At 52.5% G+C, this 14,523-nt stretch overlaps 1 pseudogene; it reads left to right on the forward strand.

The window, feature by feature from the left end:
• Positions 1-839: 839 nt before the first annotated feature.
• LOC147971958 (uncharacterized) lies at positions 840-12,425 on the forward strand (annotated as a pseudogene).
• The last annotated feature ends 2,098 nt before the right edge of the window (positions 12,426-14,523 follow it).

Genomic DNA, 14,523 nt, shown 5'->3' on the forward strand with positions numbered 1-14,523 from the left:
AGTATTCCCGGTGTTTCGTGATTTCGGGCAGAGGAGCCGGAGGGGGAAAGTTGCGGGTTCGATAGGTTAGGGGTGTGTGGCGGACGAACGGACTGCGAAACCGGATTCGTCTCGTCGTTCTGAGCAACTTTCATGTTGAAAATATTTTAATCCGAGTTACGGATTCAAAGATATGATTTTCTAAAGATTTTAATAATTTCTGGAATTTAATTAATTATTTAAATCTAACATTATCCAAAACAGTGTTTGCTGACGTCATCATGACGTCAGCAGTCAACAGGGGCGTTGACTGGTCAAACTGACGTGTGGGTCCAGCGGGGCCCACCTGTCATACCCTGTTTAGGCTAATCAGGTTTTAGCTAAACTAATCACAGTTTAATTAGACTAATTAGTTAATTTGATTAATCTAATTATGATTAATTACTTAATTAATTCCTTAATTAATTAATTTTATTATTATTATTAATTTTAATTCCTTTTTTTTAATCGTTCTGGGGCGGGGCCCCCTTGTCATAGGGCTAAGGCCCTTAACGGGCATACGGGTAGTGGTTCTCAGCGTCGGGCGCCGGGTGCGGGCGCACCCGAGCGGGCGTTCGCCCACAGGGCGGGACGAGGCCGCCGGGGCACCGACGGCGGGGCACGCCGGCGCGGCTAGCCGGGGCCACGGCGGGCGGAGGCGAGGGGTGGCGCTGGTGCGGCCAGTGGCGCGGTGGCGCGGCCGTGGGAGGAGGAGAGGGCGGAGACTAGGCGTGGCGAGGCACGGTGCCATGGGGCGCCGGCCGGAGCAGCAGGGGGCAGGCGGTGAGGGGAGGCGGCGCAGAGGGGCGAGGCCACCGGCGATGGGGCGCTGCAGTGGTGGTGGCCGCACCGCCGCAGCACAGCAGCTGCTGCTGCACCTCGTGGCGGGGCACGGCAAAGAACGGCAAGGGGCGACGGTGTGGCCGACGCGGTGGTGCGCGTGCGCACGGTCGGCCTCGAGCAGAGGCAGGGAAGGAGGAGGACGAAGCCGTGGCCTCACCGGGATTCGTAGGGACGGGACAGCGGGGGTTGAGGAGGAGGACGGTGACGAGCGGCGTAGGGGATGCAGGCCGGCGGGGAGGAGGATGCAGTCCGATGGGGGGGGGGTCCGGCGATGGTGATGAGGTGGCGGGGCTGCGCCGGAATGGCGTCAGGGGCACGGGGCCGGGCCCTTGAGCGAGGGCAGGCGGCGACGGCGGGGGTTGGCGTGGCGGCGACGGAAGGGGGGGGCCCCTTCCGGTCCAGGAAAGGGGGAGGGGGGTGAGGACGACGGCGAGCGACGGGCGGGGCGGCGCCGGTGATGCGTCGGGGAGGCGGCGATGGGTTCGGGCCCGATCCCGATTGGATCGGGGGGGAGTGGGGGCGAGAGGAGAGGTGGGGAGTGGGGGGTGAGTGGGGCGACGGGGTGGGGTTAGGGTTTCGGGGGTGTGGGTTATGGGGGGGGGGTGGCCGGCTGGGCCTTTGCCCAGTTGGGCCGGTGGTGGCCTGGCCGGCTGGGCCGTCTGGCCCAGTGGGGGGGGGGTCCTTTTATATTTTTTTTATCTTTTCTGTTTGATCCATTTTAAGTATTTAGGTCTTTTATAAAGGCATGGATCCCACACCATAAATTCCTAGGCATTTATTTGCACACCCCGAACATTTTTGTTTTAAAATTTTGAAAAGTTTTATCCCCTGGTTGATTTTGAATTTGAATTTGAATCAGTTTCGAACTAACACGAGATTAGGAACAGTAACCGAGGTGACGTGGCATCATTAGCAGAGGTTCACTGTAGCTTAATTATCCGGGCGTTACAAATCTCCTCCACTACAAGAAATCTCGTCCCGAGATTTAGGAGGTAGAAGGAAACAACGCGGGGTATTCTTCACGCAGGCGATCCTCGCGTTCCCAGGTGGCTTCGTCTTCAGAGTGATTCGACCACTGGACCTTGAGGAACTTGATCGCCTTCTGGCGTGTGCGGCGTTCAGCTTGGTCGAGGATGCGGACCGGATGCTCTTTATAGGAGAGGTCCTGTTGCAATTCGAGCACTTCATGATCCACCGCTCGGATTGGATCCTTGAAGCAACGGCGGAGTTGTGACACGTGGAACACATCGTGAACCTGAGAAAGGTTCGGTGGAAGCTCCAGTTGATATGCCACCTTTCCACGCCTTTCGAGAATAGTGAAGGGACCGATATAGCGAGGAGCTAGCTTGCCCTTGATCCCGAAGCGGTGAGCACCCTTCATTGGTGTAACTCGAAGATAAGCCTTTTCGCCAGGTTGATAGACCATGTCTTGGTGATGACGGTCATACTGACTTTTCTGACGTGACTGAGCAGTCTTGAGATTCTCGCGAATAATGCGAACTTGTTCTTCGGCCTGTTGTATAATATCCGGACCAAAGAGTGGACGTTCCCCAGTTTCTGACCAGTTCAGAGGGGTTCGACACTTTCGTCCATATAGCACTTCGAAGGGGGACATCTTTAGACTAGCTTGATAGCTATTATTATAAGAGAACTCGGCATATGGAAGAGATTCCTCCCATTTCTTGCCGAATGAGATTACACAAGCTCGTAGCATGTCTTCGAGAACTTGGTTGACACGTTCAACCTGTCCTTGCGACTGAGGATGGAACGCAGTACTGAACGACAGATGAGTCCCCATAGCTTCTTGGAAACTCGCCCAAAACCTTGAAGTGAATAAGCTGCCACGGTCGGAACTGATAACCAGTGGGATACCGTGAAGTGAAACAATTCTAGCCATGTAGAGAGTAGCAAGCTGACTAGCAGTGATTGTCTCTTTGACCGCCAGGAAATGGGCAACTTTGGAAAGCCGGTCAATGACGACAAGAATAGCATCATTACCTTTCTGCGATTTGGGAAATCCAGTGACGAAGTCCATTTCAGCATGGTCCCATTTCCATTCAGGAATAGAGATAGGTTGCAGAGTTCCAGCAGGCCTTTGATGCTCTGCTTTGATTCGGCGACAAATGTCACACTCAGCAACATAACGAGCAATGTCCTGCTTCATATTAGACCACCAGAATCTTTGACGAATATCCTGGTACATCTTTGTACTACCAGGATGGATGGACAGAGGCGTATCATGAGCTTCTTGCATAACCCTTTTAGTCTTATCCAGGTTTTTCTTCGAACATGGTACCACTAGGCGGCCTTTGAAGTACAAGGCGCCATCGTCAGCGATCGTGAAGAATGAGGGCTTCCCCCTTTTGAGGTCGCGCTTAATCTTGAGGACTTCATCGTCACACTTCTGTATCCATTTGATGGTGTCCACAAGATCTGGTTTCGCAACCAGGGTATTGAGAGAACCCTTGGGAACAACATGGAGGTTCTGTTTGGGGAAACCTTCGGGAGGGGGAGCGAGTGATCCCAGGGGAACAATATGGAGGTTCAGCCCTCTAAATTCTTCGACAAGCGAGGGCTGAACTTTGTGGACCTGGAGGTGGTTGCAGTAAGACTTGCGGCTCAGGGCATCAGCCATTACATTAGCCTTGCCGGGGGTATATGATATATCCACGTCAAAGTCTGCAACAGTCTCCATCCATCTTTGCTGGCGTAGGTTCAAATCTGGCTGAGTAAACAGATACTTCAGACTTTGATGGTCAGTGAAGATCTCGCAACGATTACCGAGAAGGTAATGTCTCCACTGCTTCAGTGCATGAATGACAGCAGCAAGCTCGAGGTCGTGAACCGGGTAGTTTTCTTCGTGAGGGTGCAATTGACGAGAGGCATAAGCAATCACTCTGCGCTCTTGCATTAGGACACAGCCTAATCCTTGACGGGAAGCGTCGCAGTAAATGACGAAGTCCTTCTTAGTATCAGGTGGAGCAAGTACGGGGGCAGAAGTCAACTTGTCTTTGAGCGCCTGGAAACTTTCCTGACACTTGTCTGTCCAGTCGAACTTGACACCCTTATGCAACAAATTAGTCAGAGGCCTGGCAATCTTGGAGAAGTTCTCGACGAATCGACGGCAATAGCTGGCGAGGCCGAGAAAACTTCGGACTTGCTTCACATTCTTCGGAGGAGTCCAATCGAGAATAGCCTGAACTCGTTCAGGGTTGACGGCAATACCATCTTTGGAGATGACATGCCCAAGATAGGTTACTTCGGGAAGCCAGAATTCACACTTGGAATACTTAGCATACAGCTGATGTTCTCGAAGCTTCTCTAGCACAAGACGCACATGTCCAGCATGTTCTTCCTCGTTCTTGGAAAATACAAGGATATCATCCAAATAAACCACGACGAACTTGTCGAGGTAATCCATGAATATATAATTCATCAGACGAGAGAAGGTGGCGGGAGCATTCGTTAAGCCGAATGACATGACGGTGTACTCATATGACCCATACCGAGTCACGAAGGCGGTTTTTGGGATGTCCTCTTCACGAACACGGATCTGGTGGTAACCCAACCTCAAGTCAAGTTTGGAGAACACTGATGAACCAGCCAGTTGATCGTAAAGATCATTGATCCGAGGAAGAGGGTATTTATTCTGAATGGTAGCTTGGTTTATAGGACGGTAGTCTTGGACTAATCGCTTTGTCCCATCCTTCTTCTTAACAAAGAGAGAAGGTGCTCCCCAAGGAGAGCAACTTGGGCGAATGAAACCTTTGACAAGAGATTTGTCGATTTCCTCCTTAAGCTCAATGAGTTCATGCGGCGGCATCTTGTAGGGTCGTTTAGCTATAGGGGTAGTGCCGGGTTTCAAGTCGATGATGAATTCGACAGCTCTAACAGGAGGAATCCCTGGAAGTTCTTCTGGGAAGACATCTTGGAATTCACGAACGACGGGAATGTTTTCAATGCCCTCGAGTGGTGCAGCGTTCAATGCATTCAAGGCATAAAGTCGTGCCTCGGCGTTCTGAACTAGATGAGCCTGATAAGCTATTATTTCATCAGAAGGGTGTAGCAGATGGACGACCTTAGTGGCGCAAACTATAGAAGCAGTATGCGCTTTTAACCAATTCATTCCCAGAATGAGATCAATGCTACAGGACTTCAGTACGATGGGAGAGACAAGGAATTCCAGTCCTTCGATTTCTACAGGGACGTCATTGCAAATCATGGAGGTTCGACATTGGCCCGCAGGGGTGTGTACTAATAGTGAAGTATCCATGTTCTCACATTTAATGTCGTGCAAGCATGCAAAACCTTCTGACATGAATGAATGCGATGCACCTGTATCAAATAAAACGGATGCTGGTACTGAATTTACGAGGAGGGTACCCATCACAGTAGCAGGCTGGTCTTGAGCTTCGCTCAGATCAACGTGGTTGGCATGAACACGACCATAAGACTTGGCATTGTTGCTGCGGGGCTGGTTGCTTCCACGGCCAGTTGCTGGAAGGGCCAGTTGATTCGGGTTCTGGTTGCATTCCCTAGCACGATGCCCTGGTTGTCCACACCTAAAGCACAATCCATTATTGGGAGTGGGAACAGGAGCTTGTGGTGGTGGAGCTGGGAGCCTTGGCCGCCTAGTCGGAGGAGTAGGCAGACGAGGTGCAGCATAGGTCTGCCTTGGGGTAGGTGCATCCGGCTGGTACAAGCTATTGGGAATCCATATCTTGCGCTTCTGCGAGGACGGGCCCGAAGATGAGCCCGTGTCACGGTTGCGCCTGTGAGAGCTCTGGTATTCCTGCAGACCAGTTTCGACATTGATGGCTTTGTTCACCAGAGTGGCGAAATCAGCAAAATCATGCACTAGAAGTGCGAGTTTGATGTCAGCTTGAAGGCCATCCCGGAACTTCTCCTGTCTGCGTGCATCAGTTGCGATGTCTTCTTCAGCATAGCGGGACAAGTCAAGAAACTCCCGCTGATAAGCTTCCACAGTTTTATTGCCTTGGGTGAGGTTGCGGAACTCACGCTTCTTCCGGTCCATAACTCCCTGAGGAATGAAGCGAGCACGGAAGGCAGCTTGGAAGTCTGGCCAGGTGATGATTGTTCCAGCTGGCAGTGTACGCCTGTGGCTGTCCCACCATTGAGCTGCGGGTCCCTTCAGGAAGAAGGAAGCAAAGGTGACATAGCTGGCAGGGGCTACATCAGCAGACTCCATCTCATAGGTGATGTCACGGAGCCAGTCATCAGCATCCAGAGGCTGAGTTGAGCTGCGGTACACTGTTGGGTTCAGGCGCATGAAATCCTGCAGAGTTACTGGGGTTGGCTGCTGATTCATATTGGGGCGAGGAAACTGAGCCATCATATTCTCCATGAACTGGCGATTCATCTCAAGCTGTTGGATCATACCAGCCATGTACTCAGGCGGTGGTGGGGCGTTGCCACCACGACCACGACCACCTGGTCTAACCATCCTGCTAATATTTAACAGGGGTAGTTCAGCATTGAGGAATTGTAAAAACAAGAATCATTCATGATGAAACATGCACAACGAAAGCAGCACGATAGATACCACATAGTAGTCGGCATATCTTACAAAAGAGATCATGCATAGAGTTCGTTACACAGTGTTCAGTACATAGTCTAAGACATTATAGGCGGCACACAGGCTCGCGGCGAATGCATCTAACACTAATAAGCAAGTCTACGCCAGTCCCATGCGGTACTGCGGAGGTAGGTGTAGCCCGACAGCTGGTAGTGACGCGAAGGGAAGACCTCCACGCGAGTAGCCTGGGGTCCGCGGATACTCTGGTGCGGAACCCGATGCGCAGGTGGCAGGAGAGGGCCCAATGCAGGAGAGTAGCCTCCCACATCTGGCCAGCCGACGCCCTGGGGCATCACGGTCCTGGCTGGGTAGATAGCAGAACGCGACAGCTCCCCAGATCCGACGAAGGGGTGCAACATCGTCAGAGCACGGTAGAGGTGCTGACGAGTGGTGTACAACTCGTGGCGAAGAGTTCGGTTAGCTCGATCCAGCCCATCAGCATGCAGAACCAGGTTCTGATGGTAGAATGGCTCTCGGGTGACAGTGGAGTAGGCAGCAGTGTAGTAACCCTCCGCACCAACATCGGATGCGATAGCAATGTGCCTGAAGGGGGAGGTGTCCAACTCCTGATACTCTCCACGAAGACGTGTCAGAGCAGCATAAGCAGCATCGTGGACCGCCATATCGATAGTCACTCCAACACCATGAGCAGTGTGCAGCACGGTAGTGGAGTCATACTCCCGAGAGTAGAGGTGGACGATGGCACGGTACTGCTCCTGGTTGAAGTCCTGATACTCCTCATAGACGGTGTACTCAGGGTGCCAGCGATAACCCAGATAGGTCATCATCTCAACCAACACAGCAGGTGACCCTGAGGCACCAATGGCCGTCGTGTGGCGCACGACCTGCCTCGTGGGTTCCATCTGAAAACACAGATGTTTTCACAGGAGTCAAATGACAATGTGGATACTGTTCAAATACAATTCTAAAGAATAACTAGGGCTTATCCAACTTTGGGGTGAATGTCGTAACGGGATCCTAGTGTCAGAGTTAGAAAATTCGTTTAACCCGAGTAGAAGAGAGTTCAGAGTCCCAGAGTAAAGGTCGAGGAGTAAAAGATACTAGTACCACCCGATGGCGACGTGGGCCCGTAAGGCACACAGCCAAGTTAGTAAAAGTTTTTGCAATGTCTAGACTCGACTTCGGCCAAGGAGTGTGGAAGGGGAGTTCCTACAGGCAGTCGGCTCTGATACCAACTTGTGACGCCCCCGATTTAATCGTACACTAATCATACACGCAAACGTGTACGATCAAGATCAGGGACTCACGGAAAGATATCACAACACAACTCTACAAATAAAATAAGTCATACAAGCATCATATTACAAGCCAGGGGCCTCGAGGGCTCGAATACAAGAGCTCGATCATAGACGAGTCAGCGGAAGCAACAACATCTGAGTACAGACATAAGTTAAACAAGGTTGCCTTAAGAAGGCTAGCACAAACGGGGATACAGATCGAAAGAGGCGCAGGCCTCCTGCCTGGGATCCTCCTAACTACTCCTGGTCGTCGTCAGCGGGCAGCACGTAGTAGTAGGCACCTCCGGTGTAGTAGGAGTCGTCGTCGACGGTGGCGTCTGGCTCCTGGACTCCAGCATCTGGTTGCGACAACCAGAAAGGAAGGAAAAGGGGGAAAAAGGGGGAGAAAGCAACCGTGAGTACTCATCCAAAGTACTCGCAAGCAAGGAGCTACACTACATATGCATGGGTATCAAATGGAGTAAGGGTATCATATGTGGACTGAACTGCAGAATGCCGGAATAAGAGGGGGATAGCTAGTCCTATCGAAGACTACGCTTCTGGCAGCCTCCGCCTTGCAGCATGTAGAAGAGAGTAGACTGAAGACCTCCAAGTAGCATCGTATAGCATAATCCTAACCGATGATCCTCCCCTCGTCGCCCTGTGAGAGAGCGACCACCGGTTGTATCTGGCACTTGGAAGGGTGTGTTTTATTAAGTATCCGGTTCTAGTTGTCATAAGGTCAAGATACAACTCCAAGTCGTCCTGTTACCGAAGATCACGGCTATTCGAATAGATTAACTTCCCTGCAGGGGTGCACCACATACCCCAACACGCTCGATCCCATTTGGCCGGACACACTTTCCTGGGTCATGCCCGGCCTCGGAAGATCAACACGTCGCAGCCCCACCTAGACCAACAGAGAGGTCAGCACGCCGGTCTAAACCTAAGCGCCCAGGGGTCTGGGCCCATCGCCCTTAGCACACCTGCACGTTGCGTGGGCGGCCGGAAGCAGACCTAGCCTAGTGGCGTTCCAGTCCAATCCAGCGCGCGCCGCTCCGTCGCTGACGTCAAGAAGGCTTCGGCTGATACCACGACGCCGGGATACCCATAACTACTCCCACGTAGATGGTTAGTGCGTATAGACCAAATGGCCAGACTCAGATCAAATACCCAGATCTCGTTAAGCGTGTTAAGTATCCACGAACGCCGAACAGGGCCAGGCCCACCTCTCTCCTAGGTGGTCTGAACCTGCCCTGTCGCTCCGCCACAAAGTAACAGTCGGGGGCCGTCGGGAACCCAGGCCCACCTCTACCGGGATGGAGCCACCTGCCCCTTCAGCCCCCATGTCCGAACAGTATCACAGGTAATGTATCAAAGTAGAGTATATAGTATATGCCCGTGATCACCTCCCGAAGTGATCACGGCCCAGTAGTATAGCATGGCAGACGGACAAGAGTGTAGGGCCACTGATGGAACACTAGCATCCTATACTAAGCAGTAGGATAGCAGGTAAAGGCAGCAACAGTAGTAGCAAGGACAGGCTATGCAACAGTATAGGATTAACTGTAAGCAGTAACATGCTACACTACGCTAATGCAAGCAGTATAGAGAAGAGTAGGCGATATCTGGTGATCAAAGGGGGGGGCTTGCCTGGTTGCTCTGGCAAGAGAGAGGTGTCGTCAACACTGTAGTCGTACGGGGTAGCAGCGGCGTCGGTCTCGGTGTCTAGAGAGAGAAGAGGGGGAAGAAACAATAAATATAATGCAAGCATATGCATAGTGATGCATGACATGACAAGTAACGATGCTAGGCGTGCCCTAACGTGGTATGAGGTGGTACCGGTTAAGGGGGAAAACATCCGGGAAAGTATTCCCGGTGTTTCGTGATTTCGGGCAGAGGAGCCGGAGGGGGAAAGTTGCGGGTTCGATAGGTTAGGGGTGTGTGGCGGACGAACGGACTGCGAAACCGGATTCGTCTCGTCGTTCTGAGCAACTTTCATGTTGAAAATATTTTAATCCGAGTTACGGATTCAAAGATATGATTTTCTAAAGATTTTAATAATTTCTGGAATTTAATTAATTATTTAAATCTAACATTATCCAAAACAGTGTTTGCTGACGTCATCATGACGTCAGCATGACGTCAGCAGTCAACAGGGGCGTTGACTGGTCAAACTGACGTGTGGGTCCAGCGGGGCCCACCTGTCATACCCTGTTTAGGCTAATCAGGTTTTAGCTAAACTAATCACAGTTTAATTAGACTAATTAGTTAATTTGATTAATCTAATTATGATTAATTACTTAATTAATTCCTTAATTAATTAATTAATTAATTTTATTATTATTATTAATTTTAATTCCTTTTTTTTTAATCGTTCTGGGGCGGGGCCCCCTTGTCATAGGGCCAAGGCCCTTAACGGGCATACGGGTAGTGGTTCTCAGCGTCGGGCGCCGGGTGCGGGCGCACCCTAGCGGGCGTTCGCCCGCAGGGCGGGACGAGGCCGCCGGGGCACCGACGGCGGGGCACGCCGGCGCGGCTAGCCGGGGCCACGGCGGGCGGAGGCGAGGGGTGGCGCTGGTGCAGCCAGTGGCGCGGTGGCGCGGCCGTGGGAGGAGGAGAGGGCGGAGACTAGGCGTGGCGAGGCACGGTGCCATGGGGCGCCGGCCGGAGCAGCAGGGGGGCAGGCGGTGAGGGGAGGCGGCGCAGAGGGGCGAGGCCACCGGCGACGGGGCGCTGCAGTGGTGGTGGCCGCACCGCCGCAGCACAGCAGCTGCTGCTGCACCTCGTGGCGGGGCACGGCAAAGAACGGCAAGGGGCGACGGTGTGGCCGACGCGGTGGTGCGCGTGCGCACGGTCGGCCTCGAGCAGAGGCAGGGAAGGAGGAGGACGAAGCCGTGGCCTCACCGGGATTCGTAGGGACGGGACAGCGGGGGTTGAGGAGGAGGACGGTGACGAGCGGCGTAGGGGATGCAGGCCGGCGGGGAGGAGGATGCAGTCCGGTGGGGGGGGTCCGGCGATGGTGATGAGGTGGCGGGGCTGCGCCGGAATGGCGTCAGGGGCACGGGGTCGGGCCCTTGAGCGAGGGCAGGCGGCGACGGCGGGGGTTGGCGTGGCGGCGACGGAAGGGGGGGCCCCTTCCGGTCCAGGAAAGGGGGAGGGGGGTGAGGACGACGGCGAGCGATGGGCGGGGCGGCGCCGGTGATGCGTCGGGGAGGCGGCGATGGGTTCGGGCCCGATCCCGATTGGATCGGGGGGGAGTGGGGGCGAGAGGAGAGGTGGGGAGTGGGGGGTGAGTGGGGCGACGGGGTGGGGTTAGGGTTTCGGGGGTGTGGGTTATGGGGGGGGGGTGGCCGGCTGGGCCTTTGCCCAGTTGGGCCGGTGGTGGCCTGGCCGGCTGGGCCGTCTGGCCCAGTGGGGGGGGGTCCTTTTATATTTTTTTTATCTTTTCTGTTTGATCCATTTTAAGTATTTAGGTCTTTTATAAAGGCATGGATCCCACACCATAAATTCCTAGGCATTTATTTGCACACCCCGAACATTTTTGTTTTAAAATTTTGAAAAGTTTTATCCCCTGGTTGATTTTGAATTTGAATTTGAATCAGTTTCGAACTAACACGAGATTAGGAACAGTAACCGAGGTGACGTGGCATCATTAGCAGAGGTTCACTGTAGCTTAATTATCCGGGCGTTACACCGGTCGGCCCCCTCCTCCTTCTCCCTCCTCCTGCCCCTGCTCGCACGTGCGCCAGCCGCCCGAGTGCACCAGTGAGCAAGCTCACACGCGCGGTGCCCCTGGCCCCCTGCTCTCTCTCTTCTCCCCCCTAGCTCTGGACCGAATCTAGGAACGCCCCAGACACACCGCGACGAGCTCCTGTGACCCGTGGTGACGGCAACGAGCTCGCCGGCGCACGAGTCCTCGGTGGACCGTCGCCCGCCTATTTAAGGGCCTCCCCGAGCCCTCCTCTCCTCACCACTCACCCTCTCTCCCTCCCAGAGACCCACGGGACGAAGCCAAACCTCTCCCCGAGCCCTCCATCGCTCCCCATGGCCGGAGCCGAGCCGCCGGACTCCGCCTAAATTCGTGCCCACCTCTCCTCCTCCTTCCCTCTGGACCGCACTAGAGCACCACCACCATCACCGCGAGCCCCTCCCGTGCTTCTCCCTCTCCTCCCCGTGGCTGTTCCATGGAGTTCCATCACCACCGCCAGCTTCGCCCGCCACGGCCGATGGTGCGCTCGCATCCGACCACCCCTGCGGACATGGCGCACCTCGGCGGATGCGTCTCGGCCTCCTGAACCCGCCGGTGTGCTGGGCATCGCCGGGGATGGCCGGTGACGCTGGGGAGAACGCCGGCACCCACTCGGCCTCGCCTCTCCTGCCTCTGCTCTGTTCGAGCGGGAGGTAGGAGACATCCTGAGCACGGGCCCCGCTCGTCAGCGACCCGGTGGGTGGGCCCCGCCCGTTTAAGTGGAGACGGGCCGGGAGCAAACCCGCTTCACGCGCGGCGAAGGCGTACTCCGCCCGGGGCACCTTCAACGTTGCCCCTGCCACCCGCGCAGCTGAGCCGCTGGGCCGGCCCGCTGCCTATCCCTCGCCCAGTGCACAGGATAAGGGTAAAACCCTTCCCCTTTTCTTTTTCTTTTTCTGTAAACTTGTAAAATCCACAAATAATTCAAATGATATCCAAATTTGATGATTCAAATTTCTAGGGGATCCACAAATCATGATCTATCACATGGTGCTATTTGCACATTTTTCCAAAAACTTTCTCCTCGGAAATATTTATCAAAATCCTATTTTTCCATTTCTGTGATAAACTTTAGAAAATCACAGAGAGCCCATTTTTGATCCAAATTCCATGATTCAAAATCCTAGATGTCTATAAGTTCAAAACTTAGTTTTTGAACATTTTTACTAATACTTTCTATATCACCTCAAATAATGGTCTATTTCTTCATATATAGCCAACTTTACAAATTCATAGAGAAATCATTTGAACTCCAAAACCAGTGAAACCAACTCCTAGATGCTTCTAAAATCATGCCTTGTTAAATGGGTATCCTTGCTCATTTTTCAAAATAATATTTCTGTACACCTCTTGCAAATCCATAAACCCCTTGATTCCATCATATCCAAATGTTTAGAAATATCCACTGACCCAATTCCAATGAAACCACTCTGGTTAATTTTCATATAACCAGAGATGTCCTAGAAAAGTCAAATTAATATTTTTAGAGCACTTTCATTTCCTGCCTTGTTGTGTTGCTTATTATGGTTGCTTTCGACGATAGTTGACGAAGTAGACGAAATGCTTGGAGTTGGACCAGAGATATTTGAAGACCTCGAAGACTTTGTTAAAATAGGCAAGCAGCCCTTTGACCATATTTATGAAACCCTTTTTATGCATGTCATATAGCACTTTATTAGTGTTGCATCGGAATCATGATGAGATGGTAACCACTTTGATGGGTTGCCTCTGTTACTTCCTCGTTGATACTTGCATTGTGCATGACCCTACCTCCTTATGAGGGTTATGCCGGTGGGAGTAGATAGGATGCTAAGTAGTGCTACGCAAAAGGGATGGGAATATGCATGGTGATGGAGACAAAGTATTTTCAAAGGACTTTTCGAAAACCACGTCGGGTGCCACTTATGCCCGAGGGAGATGATGAGTTGGGTAGCCACTTGATGACGAAGTGGTGTACCGAGGCAAGTGTGTGTGTTGTTTTCAAAACGGAATGGTTTAAGTTGCGACCGTTATTCCAACCTTACATGCGCAACCACTCTACCCTTGTATGGGAAAGGGCATTATTGATTACCTAGGCCGATACTAGCTTGGAGCCCGCATTACTAGTAACGGGGGAGAGTTGGTGCTCTCTATCGGGACGGGGTCGTGCCAGGTAGGGCGGCCATGACTGTCTTCACAGGGCACCGGACACACCGTTGGTAACCCGTGCTTGTGGTATGTGATGAAAATGAGAGCGAGGCTCCACAATTTTAAGATGTGAAATGTTGGGCACGGGGGTTACTGCCAATCGAGTGGACTCTATGTTAGTGTCGTCTAGGGAAAGATAGTGATCGGGTGCTTACCCCGGGTACTTGAGGTACCGCGGGTCGTGGATGACACGGAAGTTCCCCGGATCTTATGGGTAAAGTGTGCAACCTCTGCAGAGTGTAAAACTATTCGAATAGCCATGTCCACGGTCAAGGACAGTTGGGTAACCGCTCTTGGGCTACGTCCACTTGTTTACAAACCAGTGTGTGTGGGAAGAACTACTTGGGTCAAGTCAAAGGACTTGACATGGATGAGTTGGGTTGGAGCCCACTCCCTTTGTGTTGATATCTGTAACCTGTCCTCTTGGTTACTTTAATTCTCCTGATGCATGTCTTACGAGTTGTTGAACATGTCATTGCACTCAAAAACTAGCTTTCCGCAAAAAAATTTACCTATATCATGCATTGTTGTATCTTGAACCAAAACATGGGTTGCTTGCGAGTACATTCTAAGTACTCATTGGCTTGCCACTGGTTATTTTATTGGCCAGGCATGAAAGAACATAATATGAAGAAGAGTACCTCGGTGATGAACATGCGAGCTAGGACGCTTCCCAGTCAGAATGCCTGTAGGGTTAAGGCAGATGGCATGGGTCCAAGTTATCGACGGAGATTTCCGCTGCAATGTTATAATCAAGACTTGACCATAATGGTCCTACTTGTGTAATACGGTATGTATGGATGTAAGACTCTTGTTATTCAGCTTCTGTGTGTTCAGTGAGCATTGATCTCTGGGATCACTGTACACGTGCATTCGGTGATCACGACTTA

The sequence above is a fragment of the Triticum urartu genome, chromosome 5A (genome assembly GCF_056163025.1).
Source record: "Triticum urartu cultivar PI428250 chromosome 5A, HENAU_Tu73, whole genome shotgun sequence".
In the NCBI taxonomy this organism is placed as follows: Eukaryota; Viridiplantae; Streptophyta; class Magnoliopsida; order Poales; family Poaceae; genus Triticum; species Triticum urartu.